We start from the raw sequence: 25,233 nt of genomic DNA on the forward strand, positions 1-25,233 counted from the left end.
TTCTATATTATATAATATTATAACATTATAATATAGTTTCTATAAATATATTATAAATTATTTCATCACAAGAAACTAAATATACTTTGGAAGTTAGATACCCTAGCACAGTGCAAAGCTTTCTATCTTTTCAAAACATGAAATTTTGAACACACTCTAGAAAATTAACTTGTTTGTCAAAATGTTACTTGCATCAAAAAATATGCCAGTTGGAAATATATATATATATTTCTATATTATATAATAACTATATTTCTAAATTCCCTGTGTATTTCTTTGTGTCATGCATAAAAGTGATTTTTTTATCCCTACTCCAAGAACCATTTTTTGTCCCCTCAGGGACAATACCTCTCCTGTTGAAAATACACAAGTCACAATATTTTTGAAGTTTTACCAATTGTATTTGGAATGTAACTCAAAACCTCCCTGTCTTTTATTTTATTAAATTTTTTTCTTGAGTTTGGGGTTGTAAATGTGCAGTTTCCCCTACATAAATGTATTGAGAAGTTTAAACATTCTACAAACTGGTATAACTAATTTATTGAGGTAGAATTCATTTACCACAAATTTTATTCTTATTTTAAAATGTACAAAGTGGTTTTCAGTATATTTCACTTATGAGTATGCTCTCTAGTTGTGACCATTTACCTGTAAAAGCCCTGAGTTTACCTTTCTTTATAGCTGAGTAATATTCTGTTATATAAAAGTACCACATTTTTTTTATCCATTCCTCAGTAGATGAACATTTGGGTTCCTTCCACAATTTAACAATTACAAATTGCACTGCTATAAACATGGGTGCACATATATGAAACATTCATCATTATCTAATTTATAACATTTCATCACCCTGAAGGAAGCACTATACATCCGCCAGCGGCCAAGGAAATGAACATTTTTTCATGTACCTATTTTGATATGTAGCTAGTCTTTTTCAATTGCCCTTTGATTGGGTCTTTTGTTGGGAAGGTCCTGCTTGTTTGGAATTCTTTATATGTTGTAGTTATTAGTCCTCTGTCCAAAGAGTAGCTGGCAAAATATTTTGCCCATCCCATAGGCTGCCTCATCACTCTGTTGACTGTTTTTTTGTTGTGCAAAAGCTTTTTAATTTGATATAATCTAATTTGTTAATTATTAATATTATCTCTTATGCAATTTAGATTCTGTTCAGAAAGCCCTTATGTATTTCTATGTCTTTGAGAGTTTTACGTATTTTATCTTCCAGATGATTCAGTGTGTCTGTTTTTATTCCTAAATCTTCAATCTCATTGACTGATATTGGGTTATATAGGATTTTTATATCTTCTTGATTCAACTTTGGTAATTCATATGTATCTAGGAATCTGTCCATTTCTTCTATTTTCCATCTTATTAAAGGTTCTTGCAGTAGGTATTGATGATCTCCTGGATATCCAAAGGATCCACTGTGAGTTACCACTTTCATTTCTGATTGCATGAATTTGACTCTTTTCATTCCTTTTTTTATCATTGATAAAGGTTTGTCAATTTTATTTAATCTTTCAAAGAACCAACTCTTTGATTTGTTGATTCTTTGTATTGTTTTCTTAGTCTCACTTGCATTACTTCCTGCTCTGATCATTATCATTTCCTCCCTGATAGTAGCTTTGGGCTTGACTTATTCTTTTTTTTCTAGATGTTTGAGATTCAACATTAGGTGGTTTATTTGAGCTCATTCTGTTTTCCTGAAGTGAGAGTTCACTGCTATATGTTTCTCTCTTAGGATCACTTTCATTTCATTCCATAAGTTTCAGTTTGGTTTATTGGTATTATCATTTAATTGTAGATACTGTTTAATTTGTTTTTAATTTCATCTGTGACCCAAAGGATGTTATTTAAATTCCCTGTGCTTATGAAGTTTTTGTGGTTTCTCTTGCCATTGATTTCCATTTTCATTTCACTATGTATACATGAGATAATTTCAGTTTCTTTGCATTTACTTAAGCATGTCCTATGAGCTAGTATGTGGTCTATTATGGAGAACATCCCATGCACAGCTGAGAAAAATGTGTATTCTGATGTGGGGTGTAACACTCTGCAGACACCTACTAAGTCCATTTATTAACAGTTTTTTTTTTCAATTCCAATTTTTCTGTGTTGATGTCTTTGTCTAGTTCATCTATGTATTTGTGATAGTGGGGCATTAAGATTCCCCATTATAACTGTGTTAGTGCTTACTTGATTTTTGTGTCCGTTCGTATTTGTTTTATATAGTTGGGTGCACCTGTATTTGGTGCCTATATATTTATGTTTGTTATCTCTTTTCCTATGAGTTTTCTCTTAACAAATATGTAGTGACCTTAATTATTTGTTTTGGTCAGTCTTAGCTTGGAGTTCACATTTTTTGTGAATAGAATAGTTTCCTCTGCTTTTTTCCTGGCTCCTGTGACACGGAGTATTGTTTTCCATGTTTAACTTTCAGTCTATGCATTTCTTTTTCAGTTAAATGTGTTTCTTGAATGCAACATATTGTTGGATCTCATTTCTTGATGCATTTTCCAGTCTGTTTCTTTTGATTCGTGAATTGAAACCATTTACATTTGTTATAACGATACATATTGGCTTCTCCTTGTCATATTGTTTCCCTGCTGATGTTTCCCTGTTTTTCCCTTCTGTTTAATTGCTTGCCCTGCCTGGTGGCTTCTTTCTATTAGTACTCTTGGGATTTGTTTTTTATTATTTCTTTCTGGAATATTTTTCAGAACGCTTTGTAGAGCAGGTTTGGTGGTCATGGATTTCTTCAGCTGTTCTTTGTCAGAGAATTATTTTATTTCTTTATTAATTTTACAAGATATATCAATCTGGGTTGGAAGTTGTTTTCATTTAGGACTTGAAATACTTTGCTCCAAGCTCTCCTTCAGTGTTTGCTTTGAGAAGTCTGCTGTGATTTTGGTGGGCTTCTCTTTACTGGTGATTTTCTATAACAGCTGTTAATATTCTTTTCCTGTGCTGAATTTCAAAATTTGATTATTATATGTCTTGGTGTACATTTATTTTGGTCATGACTGATTAGAGTTCTATAAGCTTCACTTACTGTATGTCAAATTCTTTTCCTATGCTTGGGGAGTTTTCTGCTATTATTTCTGTGAACAAGTTTTTCATGTTCTTTGTGCTGACTCTTGCTTTTTCATTGACTCCAATCAATCTTATGTTGTTGTTGTTTGCATCATCTTGCAGTTGTTGGATTATTTTTTATGATCTCTTACTAGTTTTAAGAGATTTTTCTTTTTGTATTTGCTAATTGAGACCCTGTCTTCTAGGTCTGATAATCTATCTTCACTTTTGCTCATTTGATTTGCAAACTTTCAATTTAATTTTTTAATTTATTGGATATCTGTTTCATGGATTCCATTTTTTTCCCCTAGGTTGGGCATTCATGGTATCTATCATTTTCCTGTACTTCTCTAATTTTTTTTTTATCTATGTCTACCCTAGATTTGCTGAGCAAGTCCTTTATTATGGTCAAGATTGCTTTTCTTTTTTTTACCTGAGAGATTATTTCTGTTCTTATTTCCTCTATACCCTCATATATATAGTTTTTTTAAAAAAATTCTGCTGCATTCATTCCAGAAAATTTAGGTTGTGGCTTCTGCTTTCCTCCATCTTATTGTCCCCTGGATTTGTCCAGGGTGAGATGGAGTCTGGAGTTCCATTTTGTTTCTGCATCTTTTCATTTTCTGCTATTTTAAAATTTTAGTTTGTTTTCTGTGCTGTTGCTTGTATTATTATGTTAGGTAGCTTTATCACTGGTTATGAGTATTCCCTAGTAAATGTCTATTCTTCTAAGGTGTCTTCTAAGTAAAACAAAATTATTGTCTTCTGGCTGTTGGTTGTGTGTGTCCCAAGATCCTATATACTACTTTATTAGGGATGAGGAGTTGTGATCTATTTGGCTCAGCACCAAGTCCTTCGGGGTGGTACTATGAAGATTATTATGACCCCAGATTATCAGAGAGTTGTCATACAAGGGTGAACAACTTGTTATAACAAGTACTGCATCCTGGCTAAAGTAGTACAATTAACAGTAAAAATATCATCAAGCATAGCCTAGAAACTGACAATCTGTGGTAACTGCTAATTTGGTATCTTTAACCCTAGGAGCAAGATCTACAGTTACATAACCACATCTAATATAAACCAGGAATTTGTATGCAGTGAGTTTCCCCCTGATAGAGTGGTTTTATTCTGTGGAGAAGGGGAGTGTAAAAGGGATAGGAGACAAAACAGAGCAATAATTGAAGAGAGATATAGTAGAAGCAAGACTGAAGGACAAAGGATGATCACCCAAACTTTGGGAAGCTGGAGAAGAGGAAAGGAGAAAAAGAATGAAAGAGAAAGAAAAAAAAAATAGTCAAGGCAAACCAGAAAGACTAGACAATGTTCATTCACATGTAAATATCAGAAAAGCAAGGAAGACCATTGAGAAAAGAGAGAGACAGGACAGAGAAAATAAATCACACAATAAAAGTCAAAACTTAAATGCCCCACCACAAAAAGAAAGCCAAAAAAAAAAATTCTTCTCCTGCCCCCAGTTCTGCATTGGTTTTCTAGTCAGAGCTGGAATCTGTACTGACCATCCTTGCCAAGGATGCAATAGGATTACTCATGTGTGTAGGGTTGATCTTGGCCAGATTCACTCCTGTCACACACTTTGGTAGTAGAGCAGGTGGGTGCTCTTGTTTGCTGCTCTCGGAGGCCATTTTCCTGCTCCTACTGCTGGTCACAGAGCAGGGGGCTGCTTCAAGTCCTGTGTAGCGAGGGCTAGAACTGGCTTTTGGTAGCCGCTGGAACAGAGTCTAGGACATACCAGCTCCTACTTCTCAGGAGAGTACCCCCTAGTCTGCTATCCAACTGCTGGTTGTCTACTGTGTCTGGACCGTCCTTCCCCCATTCCACCCTGGAATGTTGGCAGTGAAGTGATTCTGGGGCTCTTCTGCTGCTGGAACTCATGCCCCAAGGTCTTTGAAATAAAATAACAATCCTTCCCACCCACTGCTACTCTTCCATGCAACTGCGTGCCAGTCACTATTCCGGGGAGGAGGATGTTGCTCAGGAAACAGTGTCTCGTGTTCTCAATGCTGCTTCCAACTGCACAGTACTCTCCTGCCCCAGGTCAGGTCCCAGTATCCCAGTGAGGAGCATAGTTGTTTTCTGTCTCCCTGCCAGCCAGATTGGCTACACAGCTGCTCTACCCACACTGAGTGGACCTGGGTTTGTGGCAGTAAGATATTTCTTCTGTAGCAATGAACACTATTTTCTTCTTCTCCACTGTCACTTCCCTCATTGTTCCCATATGCCCTGCACTCCCTTTGGACTCCCTCTAGGATGTTATTTTCCAGACTTGCAGCACTTTGTTTTGGAGAAGCTGAACAGCTAACACTCAGCATTCCACCATTTTCCAATCCTCCCCAGCACCACTTGTTAAAGAGGTTTCTTTGTCTGACATTGTTTACTTTGCGGTTTTGTTTTTGTGTTTGTTTTTATTGTTGCATTTGGGCTCTTTGTAAAACATCATCTGGCTAAAGGTGTCTGGGGCTTGTTCCATTTTTTCTATTCTATTCTATTGGTCAACATGTCAATTTTTTTTTCTTTTGCTTTTTGAGATAAGTTTTGGCTATGTAGTTCAGGCTAACCTTGAACTCACTAGGTAGTTCAGGCTCAACTTGAACCTGCAAGCCATCTTTCTGCCTCAGTCTCCCAAGTGCGGTACTGGGGTTACAGGCATGTGCTACTATGTCCAGCATCAACATGTCTATTTTTGTGCCAGCCCCATTTTTTTACTACTGTAGCTTTGTAGAATAACTTGAGATCTGGGATTGTAATGCCTCTGACTTTTTGCTCAGGATTGTTCTGGCTATTCTAGGTCTCAGTTCTGACCCCATATAATTTTTTTCAACACAAATTTTAAGTTTTTTTTCTAGTTCTTTGAAGAATGTTGGTATTTTGATTGGAATTGCATTAAATATATTTTATACAGTATATATTATATATACATATAATTTTTGGTAATGTGGCCATTTTGATAATATTGATTCTACCTATTCAAGAACAAGGAATGTCTTTCCATTTTCTAATGTCCTTTCCAATCTCTTTCTACATTAAAAAGTTACATCACTTCTGAAAACTTCAATTTCCCATGGTTTTCCATTTTGGTATTTTCTGGTCTTTAATTTTGGTAAATGCTCTTACTTCTCAGCTGGTTGCCTGAGGCAAAATTTCAGACTCAATACTGATTCCTTCCTTTCCCTTACCCACCATGTGGAGTCAGTCCTGTGAGTGTCCTATCAGAATGCACTTGAAATTTGGAGCAACCCATTTGGGACTCTTAGTCCCCATTTCTTTTCTCAATACATTTTCCTACTCTTCTGTTACTCCTTAAAATCATTCTTCCACTTTGTGGAACACAAACTTGCGGTACTGGACATCTAACAGGTTGGGAATTACATTTATTTTCCCTTATCATTTGGAGTTCCTATATCCCTATTAATTGAAAGATTCAAGCTTAGAAACCAGTTTAGAAGCTGGCTCTAAAAGCTTCTCCAACCTTCTAGCCACGTTTGTCTTTGAGCCTATTTCCCACCTTTGAAATAAGGAGTTTGGAGGTATCTCAGTTCTATGGAGGTAAGAGAGGGTATAGAAACATACTTGCAGATAGGCATGAGGTAATCTGGGATCCTGCAGTCAAGCCACAGGCTGTGGTCTGTGAATGAGAAAGAGCCTGATGGCGCCTCTCCAACCCTTGAAGTGCCCAATGCCATCGCTGGGGTTCTGTCTGGGTCCTCAAACAGCATTTCACCTACCCAAGTCATGTTCCACAGGTTTCCCCAGTAAACTAGGGAAGTAAGAGGCATGGCCTCTTGGTGGGCCAGCACTTCAGAGCCACATCCCTTTGGCTCAGCCTCCCCTTGGCTCCAGGGCATAAACTCTCCACAGACCACAGCCTTGTACCTACCCTGACCAATTGGCACCCTCCAAATCCCTAGCTAGACTAATGAGTCGGGGTAGGGAAGAAGGGGCTGTCACCATGGCAGCAAGGAGGGGGAAGTGCTGGGTGGAAGGAAGGCCAGAGCAAATCCTTGGGCAGTGGAGCTGGTCTTTAATTTTGGTAAATGCAGACATCCAGCAGGTGGAGTCTGGCCTGCCTAGACCCAGCAGAGTGAACTTCTGCTTCTCATCTTGGTCTTCAAACTCGTTGTGGTCCCATCCCACTTCTAAGGGAGAGCCTCTGTTGTGCTTTGCTTCTTTTGCTCTCCCAAGAATGTAAAAGTCACTTTTTCATGAAAAAAGCATTGAATTAGGTTGTGGTCAGGATTTGCAAGGGAACAGATTTAATACAGGATGTACAATTTATAATTATTTTATAGTACTCACCTGAAAATGCAGAAGAGTGCAGGAAATCTGTCCACACACTAGAGACCCAAAGAACCCAACCGAGGGCCTGGATCTTATACCAATGTCCTGTATGAGTCCAGCTGAAGACCTAGAGCCCATGGCAATGTCCTACATGAGTCCAGCTGGAGGCCCAGAGCCCAGAACAATGTCTCATGCAAGTGAATCTGTATCAAGAATCTGCACTGGGAAGGCCCAAAGCTCAGTGGTAGAAGCTAGAAAGTCTGCACCAGTAGGATGAAGGCTCTGTGCCACCAGGCAGAGGGAGCTGCACTGGAGCCAGTGAGTCCTTACCAGTGCTCAAGGTAAGGACTAGAGCTCCCCGCAAAATAACTGCCAACATCCTCAGTGAGAGTGAGGACCCAGCTCCTCCAATGATGAAAACAGCTAAGTTTTCCATGTCAGGAAACCAGTATGACAAGCTTCTCCAGGAGAATCAACAGCACACCATGTTCCTCTCCACTTCTCCTTTTATGCTGTTGGAAACAATATTCAGGTGGGCCTCCCACACCAAGAACCACACTGATTTAGTTCAGGTGGGTGTTACAAATTGACCATTGGTTAGTCGACCAAGAATAGCAGCCAAGAATAACTATTCACTAACTTGGTATTATGAAAGTCATCCTATCTCTCTGGTTCTCAGTTGCCTCATCTGTAAAAAAAGATAAAAATTCTTTATTTGTCTGAAGGACTTGGAAATTCTGGGATATTGTTTCTACTGAATACTAGACGATTAACAAGTCTGGTTTTTTTTGTAATTATGCCTGTGGCTCTGATGCCTTATAGATCAATGCTTTCTCTGCTGTCTGAAGATGATCCCTTGATTTAGAATGTCCCATTACCCTACCTTAGAGAGTAAATTATCAGCCTGTCCAGTTTGGATCAGCCTACTGTTTCACCCTGATCCAGTTCAGTGTCTCTGATTGTATCTTTCTTACAGAAGTGAGTGATAAAGGAAAGTAGAAGCCCATTCTTCTGACCTGATAATGGAAAAAAAGAGATGAGGTGGAGTACCATTCTTCTACGGTATTGTTTTCTCTTGGTCACGTGTCTACTTGCTGCTCTGTAAGCTGTGCCTATAGACTCTGACAAGAGAAGAGTACAAAATACTAAACCAATGGAAAATGCCAAGATAGAACCACCAGATACTGAACTTTATTATGATGAATATCTCAAGGAGGTTATTGATGTGCTGGAAACAAACATTTAAGAGAAAAGCTTCAGAAAGCAGACACAGATGGGAGGCTAAGCAAAGAGCTAGACTTAGTAAGTCACCACCTGAGGACAAACTTGATGAACTGAAAAGGTAAGAAGTAGGAAGGTTAAGAATACTAACTATAGCTAAATTGGATTCCCTTCAAGACATAGGAATGGACCACCAATTTCTTCTAAAACAATTTGATCACCTAAACCATATGAATCCTGACAAGTTTGAACCCACAGATTCTGATATGCCAATCAAAGGGGCAATGCATGATTTGGGACACTATGACAAGAGTCAGCATGAAGAATTTTAGAAATATAAAATGATGAAGGAACATGGAGATAATATTTATAAACACTAGAAGAAGAGGAAAGAAGAAGAATCTAAATTTGAAGAAATGAAGAGAAAGCATGAAAATCATCCCAAAGTTAATCATCCAGGAAGCAAAGATCAACTAAAAGAGGTATGGGAAGAGACTGATGGATGAGACCCTAATGACTTTGACCCCAAGACATTTTTCAAATTCCATGATGTCAGTAATGATGGACTCCTGGATGAACAAGAATTAGAGGCTCTGTTTACTAAAGAGCTGGAGAAAGTGCATGCTGTCCAAAATGAAGAGCATGATATGGTGGCAATGAAGAAAGGAAGGCTTAGAATGAGGGAGCATGTAAGGAATGAGGCTATTATAAACCAAGACTGATTGGTGACTGGAAAAATTTTTGAAAGTTACAGAAAAGAAGGAATTCTTGAAGCCGGATAGCTGGGAGTCATTGGATCAGCAACTGCTCTTCACAGAAGAAGAACTAAAAGAACATGAAAATATTATTGTTTTACCAGAAAATGAGCTTTAGAAGAAGGCAGATGTGCTTCAGAAACAAAAAGAAGAGCTACAGCATCAGCATGACTAGCTTGAGGCTCAGGAGCTGGCTGTACAGCAGATGGAACAAAAAATGTTACAACAAGGAATTGCTCCATTGTGTTCAAATGGAGAACTGAAGCTTGAGCCACACATTTAAGTTCTGAAGGCCACCAGAACTTGGAAGAAAACTCTTCATTCAACATCTGCTTCACCTTTTAACTCCTTTTCTTTTTTCCTGCTCCATAAATATTTTAAAGCGTATTTGGAATAAAGGAAGATACCTTTGAAAAAAGAAAAAGAAATCTGTCCTCAATACCTCACATTCTCTGGCTTCAATTCTGAACCGCATCATCTTTTATCTGAATTGCTGTGAAAGTCCTCTGCCCAGTTTTCTCCCTTACCACTTTATAAATTGCATCTAAGAACTTTAATTGATTTGAGTTGCTGTTGCTTATAGATTTAAATTCAATTCCTCAGCTTGATCTATGGGATCCATTAAAATTTGGCAGCTTTCAGTCTATTTACCACTTATCTTTCCTACTTGTCCATTCTCCCACCAGTATGTATCACATTTTCCTTAAACCTGGGCTTTTGACCATTCTACCAGCAACTGACATTTACAGAACTCTCTGAGCATACAGTTTCCTTTGCCTGACATCTTTTCATGCAGTAGAACAAGCAAATATTTATTCATCTTTCGAAAGGCTATGGAGCCCCTCTGCAGATCCTTTTCTTTGCTCCCTAGGGCAGAGATTTAGTGTGCTCCTTATGGGACAACAGTAATTTCTTAAAACATTTTTGTTTCACTAATCACATTGCGCAGTAACTCTCCTATTCATAAGTCAGCCTTTCCCAATGACAAATATCTTGATTGTCTTTTCCCAGTGTCTAAGATTGGTCAGCATTACATGTATAATGTTGATCAGGATGAAAGCCAAGTATGACGCTAGTTTGTAGAAAATGAATGTATTAAATGAACACATTCCCAAGGAACTTAAAGTCAAGGTGAGGATAGAGAAGGTGCAAGTTTGTTTGTATTTTTGCAACTACAGAAGCAAAGTGAACCAGGTATAGAGTTGGAATCTGCCCAAATGGAGCACAGGCACCCAGAGAGGCTGAATTTGTGCCAGCCTCTTTCTCTATGTCTTGATGTTATAATATTTTTTAATATTGCAAATGAAGCACACAATAATCAGATCCAGAGCAGTCTATTCAGTGCTTTTCCACGGGAAACTTTGGGATGCACTTGTGAGAAGTTTGTGCTCCAGGGAAGTAAGGTCATGAACAAAAGAATTTGAGTTATGTATAAAGAAGTCATCTCTGGCACCCTACAAGATTCTGCTTTAAATTCAATTCCTCAGCTTGATCTATAGGATCCATTAAAATTTGGCCTCTTTCAGTCTGTTCACCACTTATCTTTCCTACTTGTCTCTTCTCCCACCAGTATGTATCACATTTTCCTTAAACCTGTGCTTTTGAGCATTCTACCAGCAACTGACCTTTGTAGAACTCTCTGTGCATACAGTTTCTGGTATTGGCAGATTCTGCTGCCCAGAGTTTTCTTGTGCTGTTTTCTTCTCTTGTGTGTTGTGGCAGACAGTTACTTACTCAACTATAAGGCTCTCCTTTTCGCTGATTTGGTTTGAGTGGCTATGTGATCAGTTCCAGAGGCTGAATCACTATTGGCCTCAGACAATTACAGAAATCCTGTTCTCCCTTGGCAGTGATTGGAGTAATAGGGAATGTGATCAATCTCTGGTCATTGAGGTAGAAGTGGAAGTCTACTGATGATTCTTGAAAATGTTTCTCCTTAATATAAGAGAATAATATGACAAGAAAGACTTTTCTGTATTCTTCCCTTCCTACTCTGCTATGTGTTGCAGTCATCAAGATGCCAGGAACATGGAACATCTGCTAAGAAAAGCCACAGTCAGTTAGTAGAGCCTGCTTAAGATAGAAGCAAAGAGAATTGCAATCAGCAATACAATGGGGTCAGGGGTGCCTAACTCCTTTGGAGTTCATATCTCTCCACAACTTGCCCCAAGTGTTGGACATGGAACTATAGGATTTAATGATTTCTCTGCTGATTTTTAGTGTTGGTTTGGTCTGATTACTTTCTACCTCTTTATTTGTCCTTTTTGGAATGGGAATGTTTACCCTATGCCATTGTACATTGGATGTATTTTTCATTTTGATTTTTAGAGGGCCTCACAGCTAAGAGCTAGCCTTGAGTCTCAGAGGAGAGTTTGGACTTAGGCTTTTCAGCAATGATTAAATGGTTAAGACTTTGGCAACTCCTAGAGGTGGATTAAATGCATTTTGTATAGAGAGATGGGTATGAGTTTGGGGAAAGGAATGTTATGGCTTAGATTTAAAATGTTCCCTTCTCATGTATGTGGAAGGTGACTGTATCATGGAGACTCTATCTAGTACTCATCAATGGATTCATCCATTGATGAGTTACATAGTCAAATGTGCTATTAGGAGTCAGGCCCGATTGGAGGTGGGTCACTGGTGATCTGACCTAGAAAGATGTATTCTTTCCCCCAGCTCCTTCTTTTCCCCTCTGCTTCCTGGCTGCTGTGGACTGAATACTTTTTCCTCCTCCATGTGTCTTTGCCATCTCATTTCTGCCTTGGAACCAGCCAACTGTGGCCTAAATGAAAGAGCCAAAATAAACTCCTCAACTTCTGTGAAGATAGCAGAGTGGTGAGCAGCAGAGAAAGAGCTCCCCTGAGATTTGGTGTCCATACACTGGAATATAGCAATGTAAGAAAGAAAAGGAATAAAGGAAGTGCGTCCCTGGGGATCAGGAAGAATCTGAAGTGAGAACTGAAGCTCATGGAGAAAGTGCAGAGAGGTACTTTGAAGAGGAAGGAGGTGTCGGGCAGCACTTTCTCCCTGAGCCGGGTCTCACTACATGAGAGAGGCAGTTAAAACCTGCAGATGTGTTGTGACTACTAGAGCTCTCAGAGGCCTCCACAGAGAAATGCACCAGTGGAATGGAGCAGTGGGTGCAGTAGCTTGCAGGGGTTGGTAAGTTATTTGGGTTCATATGTCCCATGGGAGAGGGCAATTGGCCAGTAACCATCTTGAAGAGAGGCCAACTGAGCTCAGAACTCAGAACAGCTGATGCTAGTGTCAGCATGAGGCTACTGAGTTCAAGTTGGTAGGAGGTCAGGGAGTCAAATTCAAGCTGGCAGAGAGCTAATTTCAAACTGGTGGGAGCTTAATGGACTGTTATACAATGAACATATTAGGTTCCAGCCTCACAGCCAGAAACCAACCTGAACTTCAGTGGAACTAAAGGTGTAGGCTTGCTGAGATTATCCATAAATCTACAGCTGACTTGGTAGGATTAATCAACTTGGATCCTGACTCTCTCTGCCCATGTTGTCTACCAGTAACAGCAGCGACACACCTTGAAGTGGACAATTTTTTGCTTCTTTTCCTTTTTGTCATTGTTTTCTTTCTTTTACTGTTTTTGTTTTGTTCTGTTTTTTCTTGATTGTTCTTGTTTTTATGTGTATGAACACAGTTTCTAGTTTTTTGTAGTCCTGTTCTATTCTTGTTTCTATTTTCTTTCTTCTCTCTTTTCCTCCTGTCTTCTTCACCAGTTTCCCAAAGTTTGCATAACCTTCCTTTGTCCTCCAGTCTTGCTTCTAATCTCTTCCTCTTCTATTTCTCTTTTTCTTTCCCCTAAGCCCTTTTGAATTTTCTCCTTTTGAATTTTCTCTGAGGGTAAAATGACCATATTGAGGACTTATTTCCTGTATACAATTTTCTGGTTAGTTTTAGATTTTGTTACGCTATCACAAATCTAGTTCATATGGTTAAATGTGACACTTTTCTAAGCTGGGATTGATGCTATCACGATTGTTGATTGTACTACTTTAGCCAAGGTAACGTACTTATTCTAATCAGTTGTTTTTCCTGGCATATCAAGACTGAGATTGCCTAAGGATCATAAACAATACTATAGGTCAGTGCCAAAGAACCAGGGGCTGGGCCCAGTAGGCAGCAACTTCTCATCCCCAATACATAGAAAAGGTAAGCTTTTGCAACAGACTCAAAACCCAAAAACCAGCTATACCTGGAGGACAACTCTGAGAAGTAGTCATTTCCGAGGGTTCTAAGTACTATCAATAAAGCTGTTTGCTATAAGCAATTTACAAGCATCAATCTAGAAATTAAACTATTTTTTTAAAGAACAGAAAAGAAAATGAGAAGACACTTAAACAAGATGCAACCCCATACTTCCAGCACACCAAAGGCAAACCCTGGGGGTAAAGAAGTAGAACAATTTGAAAGCCACCCACCTGGACTCTCTGAAGTTGTAAAAACAGAAGCAACAAAGCAGATGAATGAGGCTCTAGAAAAAAAGTCAGATCAGAAATAATTTCTCAGATAACTACAGAGATGGTGATCATAATGAAAGACATGCTTAGTGACTCTAGAGCAGGTACAGATAGAAAAATAGAGGAGCTTAGCAAAATGGTGTAAACTATGAACACCCAACATAGGAAAGACATGGAATCCATGAAATAGATTCAAACACATATCCAGGAGATTAAAAACTCCACTGAAAGTATACACAACAGAATGAGCCAGGATGGTAGTTAGCAATCATGAGAAGAAAGATTTCTCAAAAATACCAAGGAACCATGAGAAATAAATTCAGCTAGATGATGCAAAGAAAAATAACATAAGATTTATCAGAATCAATGAAAACACAGAAATAGTACAAAAGACACAAAACCTGTTCACAGAAATAATGGCAGAAAAGAAAAAGAAGTAATGGCAGAAAACTTCCCAAGCAGGAAGAAGAATTTGACATACAAAAAAGTGAGAAACATAGAACTCCAATTAGCCATGATAAAAAAAAATCTACACCAAGGCATTGTAATATTTACGGACCCAGAAATCCAACACAAGAATGGAATATAAAAAGCTGTTAGAGAAAAGAAACAAATCACCTATACAGGAATGCCCATCAGAATCACAGCTGACTCCTCAACACAAACCTTCAAGTCAAGGAGAGCTTGGAGTGAAGTTTTTCAATCCCTAAAATAAAATAACCTCCAACTCAGATTGATATATCTCTCAAAATTATCTTTAAAAATTGGCAGAGAAATAAGATACTTCCATGACAAAGAACACCTGAGGGAATTCTTGACCACTAAATTTTGTGTCTATGTTCATTAGAGAGATTGGCCTGTAGTTTTCTTTTTTGGTTAGAGTTGGTATTATCATTTAATTGTAGAAATGGTTTAATTTTTTCTTTAGTTTTACCTATGATCTATTGGTTGTTCAGGAGGGTGTTATTAAATTCCATGTGTTTATGCAGCACTCTGAAATGTTCTGAAGGACATTATAGAAAGAGATAATGAGAACTACAACTCTATGAATCACAACAGAAGGAATCCACCAGGCAAGGCAAGCAATTAAAAAGAGGAGCTAAAGGAATCATCAACAGGAAAATAACAAGAAAAGAATGTCAATACATAGCGGTTATAACTATCAATGTATCTAGTTTTATTTCACCAATCCAAAAAAAAATAGACTGGCAGAATGGATCAAGAAACAAGATTCAACAATATGCTACATACAACAAACACATTTAATTAAAAAGAAATTCGTAGACTAAAAATCAAAGGATAGCAAACAGTACAGCATGCAATAGGAACCCAGAAAAAAGCAGGGATAGCTATTCTATTTGCAGAAAATGTGGATTTCAAGCCAACACTGGTAAAGAGAGACAAAGATGGTCACTACATCCTTGTAAAGGGAACACTCCCAGAGGAAGAGAAAACAATCAGAAATATATATGCACCAAATTGTAGCACACCCAATTATATAAAGTAAATATTAACAGACATAAAAAAATCATATAAGCACTAATACAATTGTAACGGGTGACCTCAATACTCTACTGTCACAAATAAACAGATAAACTAGACAAAAAATCAACAGTGAAGTATTAGAACTGAACCAAACTTTTGAACAAATGGACTTAGTAGATATCTACAGAGTGTTCCACCCAATAACAACAGAATACACATTCTTCTCAGCTGCACATGGGACATTCTCCAAAATAGATTACATACTAGCTCACAGAACATGCTTAAGTAAATGCAAAGGAGTTGAAATTATCCCATGCATATTATTGTACCATAGTGCAATGAAAATGAAAATCAATAGCAAAAGAAACCACAAAAACTGCATAAACACATGGAATTTAATAACATCCTCCTGAACAACCAATAGATCATAGATAAAACTAAAGAAAAAATTAAACCATTTCTACAATTAAATGATAATACCAACACAATATATGGGAACTTACGGGATACAAAGAAAGCAGTCCTATGAGAGAAATTTATAGTGGTGAAGTCCCATATCAGAAAAACAGTGAGCTCAAATAAACAACTTAATGTTGAACCTTCTAGAAAAAGAAAAGCAAGTCAAGCCAAAGCTCCTATGAGGGAGGAAATTATGAAGATAACAACAGAAAATAATGCAATGAAAACTAAGAAAACAATACAAAGAATCAATGAATCAAAGAGTTGGTTCTTTAAAATATTAAATAAAATTGACAAACCCTTTGACAACATTATCAAAAAAAAAAAGGAAAGAAAAGACTCAAATCCATGCAACTAGGAATGAAATGAGCGAAATCACAACAGATCTGCAGAAATCCAGAAGATCACTAGTTATTTTGAGAACCTGTACTCTTACTAGATGGAAAACATAGAAGAAATGGACAGATACATATAAATTACCAAAGCTGAATCAAGAAGACTTAAAAATTCTAAATAAACCATTATCATTCAATGAAATTAAAGATGTGATTAACAACAAAGAAACCCCAGGCCATTCACTGTTGAAATCTACAAGTAATTTAGAGAATATCTAATGCTTCTCAAACTTCTCCAACTCTTTAAAGAAAGTGAAGCAATACTCTCAAGTTCACTTCTGAAGCAAGCAATATCCAAATATTAAAACCAGAGAAGGATCCAACCAAAAAAGAAAACTACAGGCCAATCTCTCTAATGAACATAGACACAAAAATCCTCAATAAGATACTGGCAAACAGAATGCAGCAAATCATCAAGAAGATTATACACCACAACCAAATAGGATTCATCCCAGGGATACAGGGATGGTTCAATAAACAAAAATCAATACATGTAATATACCATATCAAGAGGTCCAAGGACTAAAACCATATGATCATCTCAATAGACACAGGAAAAGCAATTGACAAAATCCACCACCCATTCATGAAAAAATACATACAGAAAACAGGAATAGAAGGTCTTCATCTCAAACTGACAAAAGCCATCTATGACAAGTCAACAGCTAACATTATACTAAATGATCAAAAACTGAATGCTTTCACTCTAAAATCAAGAACAAGACAAGAATGTCCACTATTACCACTCCTCTTCAATACAGTTCTGCAAAGATTAGCCAGAACAATTACACAAAACAGAGAAATAAAAAGAATAATGATAGGAAAAGAAGTTAAATTATAATTATTTTCAGATGATATTATATTCAAATAGAAGACCTCAAAATCTCCAACAGAGGACTTCTAGATTTAATAACCAAATTCAGTAGTGTAGCTGGACACAAAGTCAGCACTCAAAAATCAATAGCCTTTGTTTACACAAATAACAAACTCACTGGCAGAAAAATTTCACAATAGCTCTAAAAAAGAAAAGAAAAGAAAGAAAGAAAGGAAGAAAGAAAGAAAGACTGAGGAATCAATCTAACAAAAGAATTAAAATATCTTTTTTATTTAAATTTTTTTGTTGTTTTTGAGGTAGTTTCTCAGTATGTAAGTCAGGTTGACCTTGAACTCACTATGTAGCCCAAGATGGCCTCAAACTCAAGGCAATCCTCCTGTCTCAATCTCCTGAGTGCTGGGATTGTAGGCATGAACCATCATGCCTGGCAGAAATAAAACACTTTTATATTGAAAACTATAGTACTCTGAAAAAGGAGATTGAAAAGGATATCAGAAAATGAAAAGATATCCCTTGTTCTTGGGTAGGAAGACGCAATATAGTGAAAATGGCCATACTTCCAAAATTATTATACAGATTTAATGTAATCCTGATCAAAATTCCAATAGCATTCTCACAGAATTAGAGAAGACAATTCTAAAATTCATTTGGAACCAGCAGAGACCTAGAATAGCAAAAGCAATTCTAGAAAACAAAGGCAAGGCAGGGGGCATCACAATATTTGACTTGAAATTATACTACAAAGCTACTATGATAAAAAGAGGATGATACTGGAAAAAAACAGACCTAAAAATCAGTGGAAGTGATTAAAAGATGCAGAAACAACTTTGAACATCTTCAGCCTCCTTATCTTTGACAAAGGAGCCAAACACATTCACTGGAAAAAAGACAGCCCCTTTAATACATGGGGCTGAAAAACTGGCTTTCCACATGCCAAAGACTAAAACTAGAACCATGTCTATTACCATGCACTAAACTAAAATAAAAAAGGATCAAAGATCTAAATATTAAAACAGAAACACCAAAAAAAACAAAACAAAACAAAACAAAAAAAAAACAGAAACACTAAATTTGCTGGAAAAGAAAATAGTTAGAACTCTTAAAGACATTGGTGTAGGCAAAGATTTCATGAACAAAACCCTGATCTCACAGGAACTATTACAAAGGATCAACAACTGGGATCTCATCTTACTAAAAAGCTTTGACACAGCAAAATAAATCACCAACAGAGTGAAAAGACAACCCAGAGTGGGAAAAAACTTTTTCCAGCTTTATCTCAGACAAAGGACTAATATCTAGAACACAGAGAACTCAAAAAAATCAGACCCCCAAATTTAAAGACCCAATCCAAAAACTGACATCTGGAATGACTATACACTTCTGAGATGAAGAAATACAAGCAGCAAATAAATATATGAGAAAATGTTCGATATCACTGGTCATTTGAGAGATTCAAATTAAAACAATGCAGAGATTCCATCTCACTCCAGAAATAATGACTATCATCAAGAAATCAACCAACAACAAAAGGCTGATGGAGCTGTAGGGGAAAAGGAAGACTTCTCCACAGTTGGTAAGTGTGTAGATGAAGTAACCACTGTGGAAATCAGTGTGGAGACTCCTCAAAAAACTAAAACTTGAAGTTTCATTCAACCCAGCTATTCTCCTTCTTGGTATCTTCCTGAACAAATTAAAAGCATCATATGACAGTGACATATGCACACCCATGTTTACAGAGGCACAGTTTGTAATAGCTAAATCTTGAAAATAGCCCAATTGTCCATCAACTGATGAATGGATAAAGATGTGGTTTTTTTAATATAGTGAAGTACTACTATACCATATAGAAGGATATGCCTGAGACATTTCTAGCTAAATGGATGCACTTTGAGACCATACTCTTAAGTAAATAAATCAGACCCATGTGTTCAAATATTGATGATTTTTCTAGTGTGAGAATCTGTAAGTGTAAATAAGGACTGAGATATATAATGGATATTGGGAAATGGGAAGAAAGTGTTTAAATGAGAAGGGGAACTAGGGAGGGGGCAGGGAGAAATAAAAGAATGGACAAGAAAAAAATTGAAGAGAAAATGAAAACAAAGCTTTGTAGATAAGGAGGGAAAGAAGGGTTGGAGGGAGTAGAGGGGAATGGGGAAAAAGAAAAAAGCAAGAACTGTCATGTACAGGTACAAACTCCCTGAGATGAAGGTGATCATTTTGTATATTTAAAATGTACTGATAAAATAAAAAGTTAAAAAAAAATAACAAATAAATTTCTTTAAGTTTTGGGCGTTGGGTATTGTGCCCAGTGACAGGAAAGTGACAAAAACACTATGTTACTGTACAATCTACTCAGACAAAAGCTATATCCACAAATCATCACAGGATAAGCCCTTTTCTACTTTGGCTTTTTGTGTGTGGAATCTCATTTTTTAATGCACCAAAAGTTCTCTGAGACTTTTGGTGTAAAAATCCTTGACATTTTGCTGGCCTATAGTTAGGCCATGTTTGCTAGCAATGTTTGATATTTGATATTTTCTTAGAAACCATTTCTTAATTTTAACATTATTTTTTATCTGGAGAGGATGGGATGTGGAAAAAAATGTTTTCCAGCGTTGCAGGTTCTAGTTCCTATATATTCAAGGGTTGATTCCAGCTTTTTTCTCTTCTCTTGCATTGTGTAACAGGCAGTGAGAAAAAGCCAGGTGATATTTTTAATATTCTACCTTGAAATATCCTTAGCTACAATAGAAGTGAGCCAGTGGGAAGTCTGCCTGCTTTTGTAAATAAGCTTGGAACACACTCAGACTTATTAGCTAATCTAACATATGGCTGATTTCCTGCCACTAAAGCAGAGTTGAGTAGTTGTAAAAGGAACCATACTTCCCACAAGCATGAAATACAGTCATTACCATCCACCCATTAGTGCTCAAGTTTGCTAACCCCAACCAAGATGATTCAGTCCAATAGGTATGTTTCTTATTTCCTGTAAATGACAATGTTGCCAAATTTCTGCCACTACATAACAATGACCTCCTTCCTCAATTTTTCAATAGCAGTTTGTTCCTAGCACGTTAGAAGGCAGCACTCTTTGTCAAGTGCCCTGTTGGAACTGCAGGGCTGGGCCTATCCTCCATCTTCAAGTCATATATCCACCCTCCCGCTGAGAGCTCTGCATACAGGCTGGCCAAATGCTTCTCTCACTTCTCCCACAAATTTTGTCCAGGGGCCCCAGCCCTAGGTCCAGCTTGATAATCTCCTTACTAATGGAGATTTTGTCCTGATTGGGTTCAGTTGTAACACCTGAACTAAGGACTAAAATCTTGCAGCAATTAAAAGATTTTTTATTGTTGGAATAGGTGAAGAAACAGATTGTGGGCCAAACTTCCAGGACTGTCTCTCTAAGTTGCAGCAATAGTTATTGGTACTGTAGTTTCAAAGGAGTCTGGGAAGTGAGAATTTTAGTTTTCTCAGCTATATTTATGTTTGTATTACTGTACAAGATACCACAGATTTAGTGGCTTGAACAACAGAAATTCATTTTTTCACTGTTTTTGAGGCTAAAAGTCCATGATTAAAGTTCTGTCAGTGTTAGTTTCTGGTGAGGTCTCTTTTCCTGGCTTGCAAATGGTATCTGCTCATTGTGTTCTCACTGGGCCTTTCTTCTCTGTGGGGGTGGGGAGAGGAAGGAGGCAAGGTTTGGGAGAGGGGGGAAATAAGGGAGGGAGGGAAACAGAGAGAGGAGAGAGGGGCGGCTGTCATCTCTTCCTCTTCCTATAAGGATACTGGGTATCCCCTGGGATATTTGTCTTTTCAGGTTAAGGCCCCACCCTTATGACCTCACTTCGCCTTGCTTACCTCCCTAAAGACCTTCTGTCCGAATTTAATTACATTAAGGGTTAGGATTTCCACTTAAAAATGCAAACTTTGGGTGGATATAATTCAATCTGTAACACTGATTCTCCTTTGCAGAGAGCTATAATCAAAGGAAGTTGGAATAGATCAAGCAAATCATGTCAAAATACCTACCATGTCTTTCAAAAATAAAGGTTAAGTGCCGGGCATGGTGGTGCACACCTGTAATCCCAGCACTCAGGAGGCTGAGGTAAGAGGATTGCTGTGAGCTTGAGGCCAGCCTGAACTGCACAGTGAACTCCTGTCTCAAAAAATAAAGAAAAAAGAAAGAAAGAAAGAAAGAAAGAAAGCCTAAGTTACTCAAGCAATAAACTCTAAAACAAAGTGAATAGTTTATTATTATATGTATAGCAATGAAAATAAATGAACATCTATCTTCGTTTATTACCTATATGAATGAATATTTATTTTCATGTATTAGCCATGTATGTAAACATGTGTGCATGTTTGTGCATAGAAAAGTGGGTATACATATCTGTAAATGATGCACAAGGAACAGACACCATTGGTTGCCATGGAGAAAAAACCGTTTTCTGGGGGCCAGGATGACAGGGAACATTTTTTGTATATGTATGTACTTTGAGGTTGTTTGTTTAAAAGCAGATTCTGAGTTTAGTGTCCAAGGTATTTACTGGGACCTTGGATGAATCTCTGTCTCTCCTTTCCTCCCTGCTTCCCTCCCTCTTTTCCCCGTGCCCCTCCCCCGATAACCCACAACTGTGGAAAACAAAACAAGTTATCAGAATAGAACAAAGGAGAAAGTTGACATCTGATCTGGGCACCACAACAGCTTCCTTTTCCAAGCCCACTGAGAACTCAGAAGCTGAAAGGTTCTTTTAAGAGTTATCCTCATGTATTTATTGGTCATTATAACCACTACAGACATAAATGTGGAGATTCCTCAAAAATCTGAAATTAGAAATTCCATTTGACCCAGCTATTTCCCTCCTAGGTATCTTCCTAAAAGAGTTAAGGACATTGTATTACAGAAATACATGTTTAACCATGTTTATAGCAGCAAAATTCATAATAGCTAAATCTTGGAAGGAGCCTATGTGTCCATCAATAGATGAATGGATAAAAACAAAATGTGGTATTTATACATAATGGAGTACTACTCTGCCATAGAGAAAGACAAACTTGAGTCATTTGTAGGAAAATGGATGCACCTCAAGATCACAATGTTAAGTGAAATAAATTAGACACACATGCTTAAATATCACATAGTTTCCCTTATGTGGGAAACCCAAAGTATAAATAAAGAGCAAAATAAAAGATAGACAATAGGAAGTAGGGTGATAGATCTTTCTCAAATGGGAAGGAGATGAAGAGATGGATGGAGGGGGAGGAAGTAGAGGGATAGGGAATGAAAAGAGGAATTAAATGGGTTATGTACATGCACCACCTCCCCATAAGGAATGGAAACATTATGTGCTACAAACATATACTAGTAAAGAAAAAAAAAAGAGCTATGTTGCCCTGAACTGGAATGGCTTTATCTGTCTTGATCAGTCACTGAATGAGGGCTGCCTGGAGAGGGTGTGAGCTTGGGTGGAACTGTTCTCTGCAATGGAAGACGCTGTCGGCTGGCAGCTGCATGCTCTCTGCTCATAGCACTCTCAGAGACTGTCAACAAATATGTTAGCAGATTAAAAAGTTTCTGGACAGCAAAGTAAACAACCAATAGAGGGAAGAGACACCCTACACAATGGGAAACAATTGTGCCAGCTGCTCCTTGGACAAAGAATTAACATCTAGAATATATAAAAACTAAAAAAATTCGCTCCCCATATAAAAGACCCCCCAAAATAAAAGACCCAATAAAAAATGGACAAAATGAATAGACACTTCTCAGAAGAAGAAATACAAATGGCCAATAAAAACATGAAAATATTCGACATATTTGGCTATTAGACAAATGCAAATTGAAACAACACTGAGATTCCATCGCACACTGGAAAGAATTGGTGCCATTAGGAAATAAATCAATAACAAATGCTGGTGAGGCCATGGGGGAGAAATTCTACATTGTTGTTGGAATGTAAACTAGTACAGCCACTATGGAAATCAATATGGAGTTCTTCAAAACACTGAAACTAGAAATTCCATTTGACCCAGGTATTCTCTTCCTAGGTATTATCCTATAAGAGTTAAAGACATCATATTACAGTGATGCATGCATAGCTATGTGTATAGTAGCACAACTCATAACACTATAGCTAAAGCTTAGAAGTGGCCTATATGTCCATCAATGCAAGAATGGAAAAAGTAAATGCAGTATTTGCACGAGATGGACTACTTCTCTGCCACAAGGAAAGACAAACGTCAGTCACTTGTGGGAAAATGGATGCACCTTGAGACCATAACATTATGTAAAATAAAACATATAAACTTGAATATCACATAAATTCTCTTATATGAGAAACCCAAAGTATAAATAATTTAAACAGCTAAATAAAAGATAGATAATAAAAAACAGGGAGAGAGATCTTTTGCAAATGCAGAGGACCAAGAGACTGAGGGAGGGGAATGTAATCATGATGTACTGCAAACATGCATTACTGTAATAAATTTTTTTAATTACAGGAAAAAAAGAAATTGGCAACAAATCTTTCTTTAAAAGGGAGTTTGGGGCTGCATCTCTATGTCCCTTCCTTATGGCCAGCATGATCTGGCCTCTTGATACTTCTCTGATGTCATTTTCTGCTGTTCTTTTTTTTTTTTTTTTTTTGGTTTTTCTCCGGTACTGGGAACTGAACTCACGACCTTGCGCTTGCCAGGCGGGCGCTTTTGCCGCTGAGCTAAATCCCCAGCCCCTCTGCTGTTCTTCTTATTTGGTCAGCTCCTTCCTGTTTCTCAAGCATGTCAAATATGTTCTCTCGCAAGGTCTTTTCCCACACTGTTTTACTGTTTTAATTGTTCCTCCCTTAGGAAATAATTGGATGATTTGCGGTGTTCCTTCCTTCATATCTCCTGATCTGAAAGGACTTCTCTGACTATCTTCACTGAAATAGTATAACTTCCCCAACCCCCTATTATGTCTGTTTCTTTAACTTGCTTTACTGCTTTATCTAACACTCATCACTTTGCTTTGCTTTATGTTTGTTTGTCTGTTTTGCTATTCACTGGTACTCTCCCCCATTCTTCATTGTGCATTGGAGCACATTCAGTATGCAGGATAATACAGTAACAGGCACATAGTAGGTCCTCAACATATGTGTGTTACAGCCATGAACAAAGGAGACAAACACCGTACTGTGTTCTAAAGTAGAATTGTCAGCAAAATCATAGGTGGGATGCACTGTGGTAGAGGGTTTGCCTAGCATGGGAAGACCTGAGTTCCAGCCCCAGTACCACTTTAAAAAAATCAAAGGTAGGTGCTGCCCTCATGGAGTTTGCTGGGTGAGGAGGCAAATGAATGAATTAACACACAAATAAATATACAGTTGCAGTCTTGAGATGGGAGACAGTGAGAAGGGATGATGGTGTCAGAAGAGCTTATAAAGGATAATGTGGTCTGTCAGGAAGGGCATGGAGAGCTCTTGTGAGGAAGTGATGTGGGAGCTGAAATCTGAAGGATGAAGTCTTTGATTAGGGGGAGGTGATGGTGTCATATTTATCTTTTAAAAAGATCACTGTGGGTTAAATGAGGACATTGAATGTGAAGGAGTGCTCCTCTGTGGTAATAGGAGAGAGGAAAGGGGCTGGCAAGACTGCAAACTTAGGTAGATTTGTGTGTTTGGTATGTGGAGATGATAGGATTGGCTTTTGTTTTCTTTTTAATGAAAGAAAAGACAGTAATTGCTTCTGAAAGCATTACTAATAAGTACCATGTGAGGTGGCATATGGAGGACCTGTGACACAGATTCTAGAAGAATTCACCAAGATCAGAATAAGATAAAGACTAGGATTTATTCAGATAAGAATGCACTGTCAAGAGAGGCAGCAGGTGAGTTTCCAAGAAAAGAATGAATGAATTTCCAAGAGAGGAATCCTACTGTTAGTGTGAGAAGCTGAGGTTTTTGTAATGGGTTGAAGATGTGGGAAAGGGTCTGAGTCAGCAAATGTAATTATCTTAGACTTGAATTTTCTGGGGCATCCTGTTCCTTGTTAATCTTTTAGGAATACTTGTATTGTATCAAAGTTGTATATCAAAGTTGCAAAATGGTAAATTTATTTACTTTGGCCTCACAGAAGTCCCTTTGTGACTGGGAGAAAGATTTAACTTTATATCATGTTGTTTTTGGTCAGTGTTAGAACATTATCTTATGACTGCTTAGTACCTGCCAGATGGGAATACTTTAATAGGA

At 37.6% G+C, this 25,233-nt stretch overlaps 1 protein-coding gene and 1 pseudogene across 1 annotated transcript in view; both read left to right on the forward strand.

Annotated features, from left to right (window-relative positions):
- Znf572 (zinc finger protein 572) overlaps positions 1–25,233 on the forward strand; it is a 56,582-nt gene that overhangs the window by 22,521 nt on the left and 8,828 nt on the right. The window lies entirely within an intron of this gene.
- Positions 8,408–9,632, forward strand: LOC102027387 (annotated as a pseudogene).

Source organism: Chinchilla lanigera, unplaced genomic scaffold (genome assembly GCF_000276665.1).
Source record: "Chinchilla lanigera isolate Chin_1 unplaced genomic scaffold, ChiLan1.0 scaffold00060, whole genome shotgun sequence".
In the NCBI taxonomy this organism is placed as follows: Eukaryota; Metazoa; Chordata; class Mammalia; order Rodentia; family Chinchillidae; genus Chinchilla; species Chinchilla lanigera.